Source organism: Podarcis cretensis (genome assembly GCF_951804945.1).
Source record: "Podarcis cretensis genome assembly, chromosome: 11".
Lineage (NCBI taxonomy): Eukaryota > Metazoa > Chordata > Lepidosauria > Squamata > Lacertidae > Podarcis > Podarcis cretensis.
In genome coordinates, this window is record NC_137180.1 from 4,825,984 (window position 1) to 4,841,941 (window position 15,958).

Here is a 15,958-nt window from a genome sequence, read left to right on the forward strand (position 1 = left end):
GCCCCTCCCTAATATCAGTACAGATGAAGGTTGGTCTCCAAATATTTTTAACAATAAACAAGCACACAAGTAAGTCACTGCTGAGGTGTACCCATAGTTGTGAGGTCTGGGGAAATGAGGATGATAATGATGCATCTCCAGCTGTTGCCATTGGCTACAGACTACCTGTGATGTCACAAAAGTACATGGCAGCTGAGTGGATAGAAAGGTGGGCCTTTTCCTCTTCCCCAACAGAACACAGCAAGCAACAGCTGTGATGTTCAGTCTTCTTCCACCTGGAGGAGGTGAACAGGCAGATGGACGGAGATGATTATCTGGCTGTAGGATGCTATGGAGCAATAATAAGGCAAGCTCACTTGCAGTGTGGAATTGTGACTTGAAGGCAGCTGATATCCATGGTCCAAGCTAGTGGTGAATGTCCAGTGGTGGACCTAGCAGAAGCTGGCAGATGTTGGTGGGTGGAAGCCAATACAGTTCCCATTTGGATGTTGTGAGGCTGGAACAGGGCAATGATGTTTGTTGATATGAACTGGTTGAAATTCACCTTCGGAAGCTGATCGACAGAAGCCTGTGGATATTTGTGGGTCGAAGTCAGGGCACTTCCATGAATGAACGAAGAGCAAAAGGTGAGTGAATGTGTCTTCTTTGTGAATATTGGCTGGCGTATGCTTGTGTCTTTGGATAGGAGGTTTCGAAGGTGGGCAAGCTGAAGGGTGGAAGTTGGGAGGCTGAAGTAGATTAAGCTGTTACAGACTAACTAACTTTTACAGACTAACTGATACTCTGACTCTGAGGCAGACAGCAGCACAACATAACATACCTGCTGCTGTTGAGACTCACAAGACTGTTAATAACTGAACCAACTGAAATAACTTCCACAGAGTGTATGACATCACAGGTTTCTACAGCCCTTTCAAACATTAACCCTTTACATATTCATTTTGGATACTAACATCCCACATGATTGTAGTTTAAGGAAACATTTCAGGCAGGCAAAATATTCAAGGAGGGCACAGGGAAGGCTGACGAGGGATTTGATCTTCCAGGCTGGAGGTCCCCACCCTCATGTGTTTTTAAATAAATCCAAGTGGATTAACTGTGTCCTCACTTTCACTTCAGTGACTTCTGAAGAAAGTTCACTAAGATTTGTCTTTAATCAGTCCATGGTGTTGAATTAGCCAGAGCAAAAGTGGCCTCACTAATGCTTATTATTAGAGACTGATGGAACTTGACTCATTTAAAAGCTGAACAATCATGAAAGGCAAACAGTAGGATGTTGTGAATATGAAGCACTAACACAGTTCAGTAAGTTCATGTTCAGGATAGACCATGGTTTAGAAATAATGAGACATATAATATTTAACACCTTGATTCTTTAATTGACAAGTGTCAGTATGTTTGCCAAACCTGCATAAAGCTGAAAACTGGTAAGTGAGATTTGCAATTACAATGATGTATGTTTTAGTTAGTTAAGTATTTTTATTGTTTTACTTGATCTGGGGGGCAGCTGCCTCCCCTGTCCCCTCTTGGCTATGCCCATGAGTTGCACTAGAAAGATGACACTTGGGGTCCCTTCCAGTTCTATGGTTCTATGATTGAAGCTGAATCCTGAAAACACAGAAGTATTGTTTTTAGGGGACAGGGGATGGGAAGGTGTGGGGTCCTGAATGGGGTAACTGCCCCTGAAGGACCAGGTGTGCAGCCTGGGAGTCATGGGTTAATTCTGTGTCCAGGGCAGCTGTCTACCAGCTCCATCTGGTACGCCACCTGAGACCCTACCTGCCCACAGACTCGCCAGAGTGGTACATGCTCTGATTATCTCCCGCTTGGACTACTGCAATGCGTTCCATGTGGGGCTGCCTTTGAAGGTGACTCAGAAACTACAACTAATCCAGAATGCGGCAGCTAGACTGGTGACTGGAAGCAGCCGCCAAGACTACATAACACTGGTCCTGAAATACCTACATTGGCTCCCAGTACATTTCCAAGCACAAATCAAAGTGTTGCTGCTGACCTTTAAATGCCTAAACAGCCTTGGTCCTGTATACCTAAAGGAGCATCTGCATCCCCATCAGGCAATATAAAGACTGGGAGCCCAGACACTGAGATCTAGCTCCGAGGGCCTTCTTGGTAGTGGCACCCACCCTGTGGAATGCCCTCCCATCAGATGTGAAGACGATGAGTAATTATTATAACATTTAGGAAACATCTGAAGGCAGCCCTGTATAGGGAAGCGTTTTAAGGTTTTTCTATGTTTTTATATATGCTGGAAGCCACCCTGAGTGGCTGGGGCAACTTGAGTCACATGGGTGGGGGTTTACAGATTATTATTAATAATAATAATAATAATATTTTTCTGCGTCAACAATGTTTCATTATGTTCCCATCATCTTATTTAATGGTAATTTGTATAAATCATAAAAATTATAAATAAAACATGTTCTATTTACAAACAAAACATTTAAGTACCGTATTTTTCGCTCTATAAGACGCACCAGACAACAAGACGCACATAGTTTTTGGAGGAGGAAAACAAGGGGGAAAAATTCTGAATCTCAGAAGCCAGAACAGCAAGAGGGATTGCTGCGCAGTGAAAGCAGCAATCCCTCTTGCTGTTCTGGCTTCTGGGATAGCTGCGCAGCCCGCATTCGCTCCATAAGATGCACACACATTTCCCCTTACTTTTTAGGAGGGAAAAAGTGAGTCTTATAGAGCAAAAAATACGGTAGCTACCTTTCTACCGGTAGGATGGGGTGTGTGTGTGCACAGGAAGGAAACAAGGTTGGAAAACACTGATTTAGACTAGAGCTCCACCCGCTCCCGTCTAACTGGCTGTGTGTGCTTTGTAGTATGTCTTGAGAGCCTGGTTTTCAGTGTGGAAGTGGCAGAGATGCTGGCAACAGTCAGGCTGCATCAGGAGCTGAATTCAATATAGTTGCATCCCATCAGGCAATATAAAGACTGGGAGCCAGGCAGCCATGTGCCATCTGAAGCTTGTGCAGGGTTCTTTTATCTCCTAGTTTACCTCATTTTGCATTTTAATGTTGTGAACTGCCCTGTGATCTTCGGATGAAAGGTGGTATAAATAATAATAATAATAATAATAATAATAATACAGCAACAAACAGAGTTGATGTAGCAGCTCGTTCATTTCCTCTGCCTCTCCCTGCCCCAAACCAGAAAACAGTTATCAATAGCTCAGCACTGACATAACAATATGGCACCATCTGCTGGTGGAGGTGCTGCTTTTCAGCCCAGTATTTTTCGATTTTGCTGCTTCCTCAGATAAACTGGCATTCTGTCTGTTTTACCCAGTGGTCTTCTGAAGACACATTTAGGGAAGCAGATGGTAAAATGACAGAAGAGACACACCTTTAAAATGTGCATTGCTGCAGTTAGATAATTTTAGATTCAATTTACCAGGTGAAATCCAACACTAGATACCCTCAGAGTAGGCTACTTTGAGTAGGACTAACATTTCATGCCACTCAATGGTTCTGTGGTGAGCGCTCTCCCTATATGATGTGTGTTACTTCAAATAAAGATGCAATTATATATATAGCTTTTATTAAATTGTTTAATAATAACTACCATTTTAAATTATATCTGTACATATTAAGATATTGTAAATTGCATTACAAAGACTCATAATGAAAAATAGTATCTAAATATGTAAATAAATATATTATTAAAAATGTGTAATCACTGCAGGCTCAAGTCCTGACAAGAGATTAATTACACCCAGAGCAGGCACGGGGGCAATAAAAATATTGGAGATAATTATTACCATAAGGATAGAACACTATCTGCTTTTGTTTTTAAACCTGCTATGTTACATACAACTCTATTCTCTAGAAGTCATATGGAGCACATCTCATACAATTAGCATGTGTTCATTAGAGAACCTGGAAGTCAAAAAGAAGAGAAACCGAACCCTTTAAATTATGCTTAAAACAAATTTTATTTCACAAAATAGTCACCCTGGTGCATTTTGGCATCTTCTCTTCTTCAAAGGCATTAAGATATGAGACAACAAACACTTTATGAAGCCTCCTTAGTATCAAAATATACATATTATACTAAACATATAAACAAATTGTATGGACCATCCATAACTGCTGAGGGGGATGCCAGGTTGCTACTGCAAATAGGCTTGCTTAGGACTTCATGGAGCTGTCCAAACACATTATAGGCCCTATACATCTAGCCAGAGATGCCTTTGATTTGGTTGTTTACTGGTTAGAATGACAACAGCAGATTCCACCTGCAGGGGTGCAGGCCTGCCTAGGTCAGGATGGTCCACCCCCAGAGACTAATGGAATAGGAAGGATTCCTGCATGCTCAGGGGGAATGTTTGCCATAGTCAGTGCTTCTGCTGAGGACCTGATGTCACTATGGAACGCAGGCGCTAGGTTCCACCCAACTGTGGGGGAGCCCAGTGCACGTGCAACATCACGCATCAGGAGGAGGCTGGGAGGCCGACCGTGGGTAGGCCCTCTGGGGCCCATCACACCCGCAGGGACGCCCAGGGAGGCCCACCACAGATTGTGGAATATTGAGGGGGTCCGGATCCCCTCCTTGAAAATTTTAGGGGACCATTGGCCTGCCTATATAGCGCCCCTGCTATGGAATCACCAATAAGGGACCTTCTCCAATGCTGAGCCCAACATGGCATGTTGAGTTCTCTGGCAGCTTCAGACTATGAAGCAGGTACGACGGTAACGGCAGCACAAATTGTGGAAATCTCATAGTGAAGATGACCAAACATGGCTGCCAGCACTTACGGTAATCATGCCTATCTTGTAGCACTGACAGCAGCAAAGAAGGCTTCGTCACCTCTGCACCCTCTACTGAAGCTATTAATATTTGGCCAGAAGTGTTGGAACCCTCAGAATCTTGAGGACATAATCACTTGCCTTCATGCTGCACTGTGGTTGCTTGGAGGTTATTGCCCAACCATATGCCCTCTGGATGACTGCCCATCAAGGCTGATAAAAACTTGCTGGAGGGGGTTGACTGAGTCAGTCCAGAGCATAGTTATTGCTTCTTTGCAGGCGGAGATGTTTGGAGTGTTTACCTTAGCATGTAGAACATATGGCCCTTCCACAATCTTTCATTTGGGTTGATCAGTGGGGAGGAGGGGTGCTTCCATGTGTAGTCTTGAAAAAAAACAACACCAAAATAATTAATTAAACTGTTGGAAACAATAATATAAAAAGAATGCTTTTCTTTTGCTGCAAAATAATGCTTTCTCATGGTGATTTTCCTATGCCCTTACCCCTTCTCATTCAGCTGTGTATTGTTCTATTCACAATTGCACAGCTGTTCAGTTTTCTCAACTAAACAAGAGCCTACCGGGGTATATTCTCCTGAATGTATAACCGTTTTGAGCCCATTTGCCAGAAAGCTTAAATCTTCTTATTTTTAATTTTCTTGTTATTACTTGTGTAATATGTTCTAGAGCCTATTATGCAAGACTATGCAAGAATATGTAAATATACCAATCACAAGTGAAATAATTAACTACAGAGTCTTGAAATGTATAAATCTAATGGATGAATACAAGAAGTGAGTAGATTGGCTAATAAATGGAAACATGTTTCCTGTTCCAAAAATGATTTTGAAGAAAACTATTCTAAAACTCTAATCCTTTAACTATAGTAAGCAACCCCTATCTTTAACAGATTTTATTGTTGAACCTGGCTTTTAATACTATATTTAGTTTAAACCATGAACTACACAGGGAGCCCCTATCAAGCAGAAATATTATATATAAATTTCAAAAATAAAAAATGAATATATCCAGGTGCTGAAAAATACTAAATGTATCTCCATATTAATTAAATACCCATCTGTTAAATACCTATCTGTTAATTTGCAAATAACAAGGCCTAGCTGGGTAGAAAAGGTTGTTACATCATCCTTGTTTTCTTTACTGAAGCATTGTGAAACCTTTTGGCTAGCTTGTTTTAACTGAGAGAACAGTTACTTTTGCTACTTGCAGATCTGCATCTCGTTTTACGAGTTGTTTGCTTTAAAGTGTGTTTGAGAGAAAAGCAGGTGAGATTGAGAGCCCCCCCCCCCCCGTCTTTTCCTACTGACCTGTTTACAAAGCCTGAGATTAACTAGCAATGTAGATAAAATAAGGCAAACTATTTTGGGGTGTTGGGTGATATCAAATGCTAGTCATACTCAGAGTAGACATTTTGAAATCAATGGACTCAAGTAACTTGTCCATTGATTTTAATGGGTCTACTCAGAACGTGACTTAGTTGGCTATCAGTCTTTGTTTTATAAAAGCAGGAGGACTGTAGTATTATAGGCTGCATTGGTTGTTTACAATGATTTGGGGTGTTATCATATGCCTTTTATGTACATCTCCTTGCCACATTCCAATTACAACACTATATAAATGATAAAGAGTATATTACAACTATGTGGCTGGGCAATTGTAGGTTAAGCCAGATGCTACTGCTAATGGACTTAAATAATTGTTTGGGTAGGCGTTAAAAATAAAGATCTGCAGGCTTTGTGAGAATCTTTTTCATGAAGGACATGACCATCTAGCAACAGCCAACAGGCCTCCGGATAAAAAGCTATAAAGAACAGAGCTTCAGCAGCTCCCAGAACATTTCCAAATACTTTTGGAAGTTGTGCCTTTGTTCCTTTGCCATTTAGCATTCAGTGCCAGCTGGCTTTTGGAAGAACACTGGATGAAATAGCAAACAAATTTCTCTTTGAAAGCAGACTTAAAAAGGAAAGGTGCTGTGAAAGAGCCTAGAGGAAAGCCAGACTATTGAGTTGCGCTTCTAGGCAGAGCACAAAAGAAGGAGCCTTCTGGGAAATGCCTCAAGGGCATCAGGCCCTGTGGCATTGGAAGAACTGTTACATCCACCAGCTGTTTTTGTAGGGTAGTGAATTCTTCCTCCCTTATAGGTCTTTTTTCTACTAACAGTCAGTTTGAAATCTGCCCTACATGGCTCATTGGGAGTGTTTCTGGACAGCAACAAAATACCGTATTTTTCCGTGTATTAGACGCTCCCATGTATAAGATTCCCCTCATTTTTGGGGACTCCAAATTAAGAAAACACCCCCTCAGCACTACCCGTGTATAAGACGAGCCCCAATTTTAAACCTATTTTTTTGGTTAAAAAGACTAGTCTTAAACATGGCAAGTGTTAACCCTTTTTTTGTAGAATGCCTTCTTTCCTCCAATACTTGCTTGTTAGCTAGACTGGCATCTTCTTGGCTCTGGTGGGACATCCCTTGATCTGAAGTATACAGTCTAGGGCCCCTGCGTCAGAGGACTGTGTGCATGAGCCCCAGAGACTCCCATCTTGGTGGCACATAGCTGTCAACAGTCCTGTAACAGGTAAAGGGCTGGAGCTCAGTAAAGCACATGCTTTGCATTCAGGTTCAATCCCTGGCATTGCCTGAAACATTAGAGGGGCATTACCAGCCTGTGTAGACAATACTGAGCTCAAAGAGCTAATGGTCTAACTCCAGAGAAGCAATGTATTATGTGTCGGTAGCTCATTATCCTTGTCTGAAGGAAAGGCTACCATCAGAGTCCCGAAATAGATGCATTTCATGGTACTTTGACACTGCAACACAATTGGGTTTGTTTTTTGCCCCTTCCTGTGTTTTTTAATTTTAAAAAATGATTTTGTTAATTTAGAATGGCTTACAAAATGCTGAATCAACAAACTCTCTAAGTGTATACAAAAACCAATAAATAGAAAAACAAGGTAAAATCAGTATAACGTTGTCAACCTTGTTTCCATGCCCCACTCTTGTATTGTGACAGCCTAAATAGTTAAATACTGCATCATTATTGAAAATCCACTGCTTTTGTGTTCTAAAAATGCAGTGGTTACCAGGGAAGTCAAACAGCTAGGGTTGGAAAAACTCATTACGATGTGTGTATAATTAGAGTTGTTCATTTGTGAATAATTTGGAAAAAGCTATTGCTGTCCATTTGATTCAAAAAGCATGGTGCCTCTTCGTGCTCTGTAGAAACTAATAGGAATAGTTAAGTAAAGTTGTTTTGATTGTCTGACACATTTTCATTCTGGCCATTCTTTGTTTTTCCATCATAAGGTGTTCTCACTCTGACCCTTCAATCTGTCCCCTCCACAAACAATGACAAGTATAATATAAAAGCAGTTGATATAAAAAGCAAACAAAGAGCTTTTCTCATCATTTGCATGCCAACAGCAATGCTGCCGAGATTTATAATATATCTGAACAATTCCAGTTCACTTCAGTTGACAGGAAACTTGACAGCAAGACGCCTTTCTACCTGAAAACAACCAAGATCTAACGTTTGCAATTATCCAGAATCTGATCTTCTCCTACGCAAGATGAACTCGTATTTCTGAATTTTATTGAACAACAATATGGAAGAGGGAGTGCTTTTTTATCCATTGTTGATCCAAATCATCTTCACTGCTTAAATGGAAATGGAAAAAATAGCAAGTTTTTTACAAGTCTGTAGTAATCTCTCAAGAAAGAAAACAGGACAAATGGACTTCTTTTATTGACAAAGGTAAATAACCGGGGATAATTTTATACATACATTATTTCAATTTCTTATTCATTGCTGTTAAAGTTTACATGAACTGTTTACGATAATATTTAAGAATATTCCTCTATACAACTCTTGCTACTACATTATCAGCCCTACTTTATCAAGTTATGTTCTCTTTTGCTCACTGTTTTTAAACCATCTAATGTAATGAGCTTCAGCTGTTCCAAGAAATCAACCAGTGCAATTCTAGGCACATGTACCCTGCAAGCTAACCCCACAATAGGGGGTTATGGGGCATGGATGGAGCAGAAGTCTTCCTCCAGCCAGCCCGCACCAGCTCTGCTGGCCTCCACAACAATGACACCGGTGTCACTCTTCTGGTGTGGTCTTCAGTCTGCCTAAAGTGCAGGTAGGCAAAAGATCCACCACTGGGATTCCTGCAAAAAAAAATCCAAAATGAGCCATTTTCGGGTCATAGAGGGGCTGAATCAGTCTATGATTGACTGGGTCTTGGGCTGGCCTCACTGGCAGAGCGTTGGCTCTGATGTGGACCTGATTGCTACGCCAGCATCAGGTCTTTAGCTGTCCCAGCCAGTGGGAGCAATGAGGCTGTGGATATGACTGTGGCTACACCACTGTGTTACAATCCGCTGTTGCCAAGCTGGGTTTGGGACTGCTATCCCCCCGGAGTAAGAGCCACTGAACACAGTGGGACATACTCCCAAGTAAAAGTGTAGTATTGCACTGTTATTCTGTTGGTCACTGGACTTTGAGGGAAACTATTTTACACATACTTTTAGAAAACATAAAGGCTGTAAACAAAAGCAAAGCTGGATTGTTTTTTGTAACTAGCTTATGTCATTTTTTAACTGGCTTCTGACATCTCGTAGGAAACTACAAGGAGGAAGCAGCTGGAGGGAACAACTCATGGTTTCAGTTTTCTCTACACAAATTCACACAGAATATGGGAAACAAGCAAGATGAATTGGAACTTTTAATTCAGAGTGGCAAATATGTCCTGGTAGGCATTACTGAAACCTGGTGGGATGAGACCCATGACTGGAATGCAGGAATTGAGGGGTTTGACCTGTTTAAAAGGAATAGACCAAACAGGAAGGGAGGAGTAGCAGCATTATATGTATAGGATGTGTAAATTTGTGAAGAAATTTGGATCATGGAAAGCAGACTGAGAGTATATGGGTAAAATTGTAGACGAGAGAAACAACAGTGACCTTACTGTGGGGTCTGCTATAGACCACCAAGCCAGGCAAAAGACTTGGAGGATGCCTTCCTAGAGCGGATTACCAAACACTAAAAAAGGAGAGATATAGGAGACTTCAATTTCCCTGATATCTGCTGGAACTCAAACTCTGCCAAGAATGTAAGGTCTGACAAATTTCTCCACTGCCTTGCTGACAATTTCATATCCCGGAAGGTGGAAGAAAAAGGGGATCATCTATCCTAGACCTTGTCCTCACTAACAGGGAGGAATTGATCAACAAAGTGGAAGTACTGGGAAACTTGGCAGGAAGTGATCAGTTCTTTCTGGGTTTCATGATACAGAGGAATGGAAAAGCTGAGTGTAGTCAGACATGCGCTCTGGACTTTAAGAAGGCCAATTTTGAAAAACTGAAAAAGCTACTGGGTGAGATCCCATGGTCAAAAATACAGAGAAGGGAGTCCAAGATGGACAAGTGTTTCTAAAAGGAGAAATATTGAAGCCCCAAACACAGACAATTACAACAAGAAATAAAAGTAGGAGGCATCTAAGGAAACTGGTGTGGCTGCATAAGTAGCTTACAAATGAGATGAGAGTTAAGAAGGGCACATATGATTCTCAATAAGCAAAGCTGGAATATTCCTCCAGATAGCATTCATTTTTATATCAATGCTACTGGTGTAACTACTGAAATGTTTCCACAACATTACCTTCACATATTTCTTTTAGCTTTTAGCCCACCTAAGTACCCTTTTAATTATAGCTTAACAGTATTTGTTCTCCAATAAATTTCCCCCTACCAAGGTACATCTAACCTTCCCAGAAGTTGCATTACGCTCCCAAATGACCCTACTGCATTCATCTGTCCACCATGCAGTCATATTCCAGTTTCTTCCCACCTCCTTCCATCTAGGAATAGCATGAGCTGCTCCCAAAATACTTTGCTCCAGCTTTTTAGAAAAACTCTCAAAACCATTGAACTCACATGACCTACCAATATCCAAACATTTAAGCCTGATATCTTCTCAAATTCTGTGTAGGGGCCATATCCACACCACTAAATTCCCATCTCCATAAAATAGCTACTGGGAAGTAATAACTTCTTATACAGGGTGAATCCGTTAAAAGAGGCCCCATGGATACAGAGTACACAAGTTCCACGGGGGCCTCTTTTAAGACTCACCCTGTATTATTGGAAAGCTTCCAGCCACTCCTAGAAATTTCCCCAGCCACACTGAGCTGCAAAAGGCTTAAATACTATCCCTGCTAAGCCAAGCAAAGGATGCTACAAGAGTCATATTGAGCCAGGCACTCTTTCTTACCTTTAAAAGGAAAAATATCACAAAACTGTGTGTAAAGCTCCTCATGTCTATTATTCTTCTGATTATGGAGAGCCAGTGAGAGCTCCACAAGCCACGTTTCTTGAACAGAACTCACATCAGGCACCATGGAGGTGCAGCACATTCTTCCTTAACCATGTCCACTCAACACAATAGGGTATTCTTATTGAATACAATGGCAGTCTACTCAGCAAATTCTTTAGCACTACCTGCATTGGAACTCAGCACTGCAAAGCCTAAGACGTTTGCTCCAAAAACGTCTTCTAGACGTTTGCTTCTAAAAAAACTCCTCTGCTGCTTTCCAAATTCACACCTTTTCTGATCTTTTACCTTTGAGACATAAACCACGAAAGCCATTCTTCACGAACAGCAAACCTACATCACCTTTCTTCCCATGCACCACCACCCGTTTGCAAGGCAGCTCCCAGTTACTAAAAGAGCCCGTCGTTTAAGGCTGGGCCTCGGCCGGAGGGGTAGTTCAACAAGGGCGTGAGGGCTGGCGCATTGTTCGTGAGAGACAGCTTGCTTGCATGCGCGATCAGGTCAGTGACTGCAAAGACCCCACCCCATTTTATGGTGACCGGTGGGATCCATAGCTGTCAACGTTTCCCTTTTTTTTAAGGGAAATTCCCTTATTCCGAATAGGGAAAATGTTATGTACTGAGTCAAATAGGATCCAAACTGCAGCAGTCTGATTGGTCCTAGAACAATAGGATCCAAAAGGCAGCAGTCTGATTGGTCCTAGAACAATAGGATTCAGAATGCAGCAGTCTGATTGGTCCTAGAACAATGCAGCAGTATGATTGGTTGGCAGGAACCACCCAGTCATGCTCCAGATTGAAGTGAATCCACAACCTGATTGGCTTACAGTAGAATTCCGGAATTAGCCAATCATGTGCAGCCCATTGTGTAAATAATGTATATAAAGCAGATACTTTGAGGGGACATTCATTCCTCCTCACCACTATGAGCTGAATAAAGAGCATGATATCACTTTGCGACTCTGAGTATATTTCAGAAAAGTTGCCAGCTATGGTGGGATCTCGTTGTCCAGTTTATGCTGGTCTACGACCGTAATAAAGAGTTGCTGTTGTCGTCGGTGTCCAGTACTATGAGCAATGGTGACTCTACAGTACTGTATATTTGCAAAGTTGCTTGCAGAAGGGGCATGCCGTCAACAGCAAGCCCAGCTGGAGAGGCAGCCAATAGAGAAGCTGCTTCCGGTCATGCGGCTTGCTGTTTCGGCGTGGGGGAAGCCAGGGAAGGGGCGAGGCTCCTGCAGGCAGGAAGGAGCGAAGCCTCCTCCTGGCTCTGCGCGGTTCTTGCGCTCTTCCTGCTCCTCCCAGATTCAGTCCACTCAGTTCCTCCTTAGAGCGCGGCTGACGTTTTCTTCTTCGAGGCGTTGGATAGGTAGGAATTTTGCAGGAGAAGCAGAGCAGTTGATTCGCTGGACTTTTATTTATTTATAATTTTTTTAAAATAATATTTATTCAAAATTTAAGAATAACAAAAAGAAGAAAAGAAAATACAAAATACAAAATACAGAATACAGAAAGACATAACAACACCAAAAGAAAAAAATAAAAATAGAAAAAACTAATCCTTTGCATAACTTTCTTCCTTTACTTATTTCCTTGACCTCCTCTCACCTCCCAATTTTGTATTCTAATTCAAACCGTTATTAAAGCAGACCCTTCCAACCTTATTTTCATTTAAATAGTTTAACATAATATATTACAATTTAACATCCTCTCTTTTCGTCAATTTCATCAACTCATCTTTACTTAGTCCTTTATGTCATTTCAACCAAAACCATCTAGTTTTCTTTTTCCAACATGTTTCTAACAGTCCTTAATTTTACAATATTTTTGAAGATATACTTTAAATTTTTTCCAATCTTCTTCCACTGACTCTTCTCCCTGGTCCCGGATTCTGCCAGTCATCTCACCCATTTCCATATAGTCCATGATTAGCTGGACTTTTATTAGCCCTCCTCTTGAGATATACACTCGAGGGAGGTGTGCATGAGTGCGGAAACAGTATACTGTATTACAAAGAAGGTTGTGGGAGGAGCGCCCTGCATTCCCTAAAGCAGGCATGGCCAAACTTGGCCCTCTAGCTGTTTTGGGACTACAACTCCCATCATCCCTAGCTAACAGGGATGATGGGAATTGTAGTCCCAAAACAACTGAAGGGCCAAAGGAGCTGCTGGGAAACCAGAAACACACTCTTCATTGCCAAGCTTTGTACATAAATAAATGAATAAAACACTAGTCAAAATCCTGTGTAAGCAGACAATGGATGGGAAGTATTCACGTGTACAGGGATGACCAAGATGGTTTGCGTAAACGGTACCAAAAGAGGGGCAGAGAGAATAGAACTGGGCTGTTGTGGCTTCGCAAATGACGTGCATTTGCGTTTAGGCTTGAACTTGTTTACAACTGGTCAGAAATATCATTCATTATATTTACATCCCATCTTTCCTCCGAGCGCTAGGTCTTCGTGTACATGCTTCTCCCACTCCTAGTTTTATTCTCACGACAGCCCTGCAAGGTAGATTGGGCTGCTTATAGGTGAGCGGTCCGAGGTCCCCCGCCGCACATTCAGGGCTTTAGGTTTTGCAGGGAGCCTCCAAGAGCAGAGAAGGCTCCTTGCATTACAGAACTTGGCCATCCAATTCGTGGCAGCAGGCGATACACGGAATAAAAGCGACAGGCCAGACGCTGGGCCTTTACAGCGAGGCCCTTCCCCATTTCGCGATTGCTTGCAGGCGAAGACAGTGGACGCCCGAATAGGGTCAGAGGTGCTAATATTTAAGGCATGAATATTACCTGTGTCATTGCCTTGATTCTGTCACTTGCTCCCATAATTCGCGTGTTATTGCTACACTCATTCTTTAAATCCAAATTCTCTGATGCCAGGTGCCCCCAACCCCAATGAAAACATGATAGAAATATACAGTGGGGGGGGGTCATATCATATGGGCTACGTTTACCTGTTTGTTGTTGTTGTTGTTTAGTCGTGTCAAATAAATACTGACTATCCAGGTATGGTATGGGACGCAGGTGGCGCTGTGGGTTAAAGCCTCAGCGCCTAGGACTTGCCGATCGAAAGGTCGGCGGTCCGAATCCCTGCGGCGGGGTGCGCTCCCGCTGCTCGGTCCCAGCGCCTGCCAACCTAGCAGTTCGAAAGCACCTCCGGGTGCAAGTAGATAAATAGGGACCGCTTACCAGCGGGAAGGTAAACGGCGTTTCCGTGTGCGGCTCTGGCTCTGGCTCTGGCTCTGGCCAGAGCAGCGATGTCATGCTGGCCACGTGACCTGGAAGTGTCTCCGGACAGCGCTGGCCCCTGGCCTCTTAAGTGAGATGGGCGCACAACCCCAGAGTCTGTCAAGACTGGCCCGTACGGGCAGGGGTACCTTTACCTTTACCTTATTACCTGCGTCATTGCCTTGATTCTGTCACTTGCTCCCATAATTCGCGTGTTATTGCTACACCCATTCTTTAAATCCAAATTCTCTGATGCCAGGTGCCCCCAACCCCAATGAAAACATGATAGAAATATACAGTGGGGGGGGGGTCATATCATATGGGCTAAGTTTACCTGTTTGTTGTTGTTGTTTAGTCGTGTCAAATAAATACTGACTCCAGGTATGGTATTGAAATTAGTAGTGTGCCGCCCCTCCCCCCAATGCATTTTTCTAGTGTTTTGCTGGGAAAGGCAGATAACTTCGGGGACGGGGAGGGTCTTCAACATGAGGAGGCGGCCTAGCGGAGCCTGCGCGACTCCTTTCAGCTTCTTGTCTTTTGCAGTTTCTCGGGCTGCATCCCGGTGTCGCTTTTCAGCCCCGCGGCCGCAGTTGCCATGGAAACCAGCCGCTCTCGCGGGCGGCCGACCGCAGTACGGGGAGCCGCGAGGGTCAAGATTCAAACGCGGATGGAAATGACCCTCGCGGCTCCCCGTACTGTGGTCGGCGGCCCGCGAAGCGCCCGCGAGAGTGGCTGGTTTCCAGGGCGACCCCTGCAAACACAAGGCGGGTTCCTCGGCTACGGGGAGCGAGCAGGGCCATTTTGTGGAGACGCGGAGCTGCTGAGAGAGAGAGGGGGCAGAAGGCGGGCGCCGCGTAGGGTGAACTCGAGGTAAGAGGCAGGGAAGCGGCCCCGTCGAGAACCTCCGAAGAAGCCGTTTCCCCGCCCAGCGCTGTGGCGGCGTCTCGCCAGCCTGGCGCTCTCCGCGAAGGGTGGCAGGAAAAGCCGCTCGGAATATTAACCCGCCATTCTTCATCCAAGCAAAAGAGGGAAACGAGTCGAGCTTCTTGGCTGCATCGTTTCCACGGCGGTTTGACGAGGCGCTGTTCGCGGAGACGCCGCCAGGCTCAGGGCAGCGCCTGGATTTCGGGAAGATCAGGGAGGCTCAAGGGGTTCAATGGCGCTCCTCCTCAGGATGGCTTCTCCCCGGTAGCTGGAGTACCTGGGTGGTGATAATTACAATTACCATTTTACAATATTACAATTTATTGGACTAGAGAGAAGGGAAAAGAAATCTTTACAATATTACAATTTACAATAATCTTTACAATATTACAATAATTACAATATTACAATTTACAATAATCTTTACAATATTACAATAATTACAATATTACAATTTACAATAATCTACAATATTACAATAATTACAATATTACAATTTACAATAATCTTTACAATATTACAATAATTACAATATTACAATTTATTGGACTAGGAAGCTGTCAGTAGCTACTAGCAAGGGTGTAGCCAGAACTTAGGGGGGGGGGCAAGAACCGACGCGATTGGTCAGTTTGTTACATATTTCTATTATTTCACTGGGGAGGCAGGTGCCCCCCCT

At 43.1% G+C, this 15,958-nt stretch overlaps 1 long non-coding RNA gene across 2 annotated transcripts; it reads right to left on the bottom strand.

Moving 5' to 3' along the window:
* Positions 1 to 3,942: 3,942 nt before the first annotated feature.
* Positions 3,943 to 13,966, bottom strand: LOC307227081. 2 transcript variants are annotated; one of them, XR_013843788.1, is made up of 2 exons: positions 13,921 to 13,966; positions 3,943 to 5,159 (listed from the first exon to the last, which is right to left on the bottom strand). It is a non-coding gene; the product is annotated as an uncharacterized lncRNA (long non-coding RNA). The 2 variants fall into 2 exon arrangements; XR_013843789.1 differs by lacking the exon at positions 13,921 to 13,966 and adding an exon at positions 8,303 to 8,446.
* Positions 13,967 to 15,958: the final 1,992 nt, after the last annotated feature.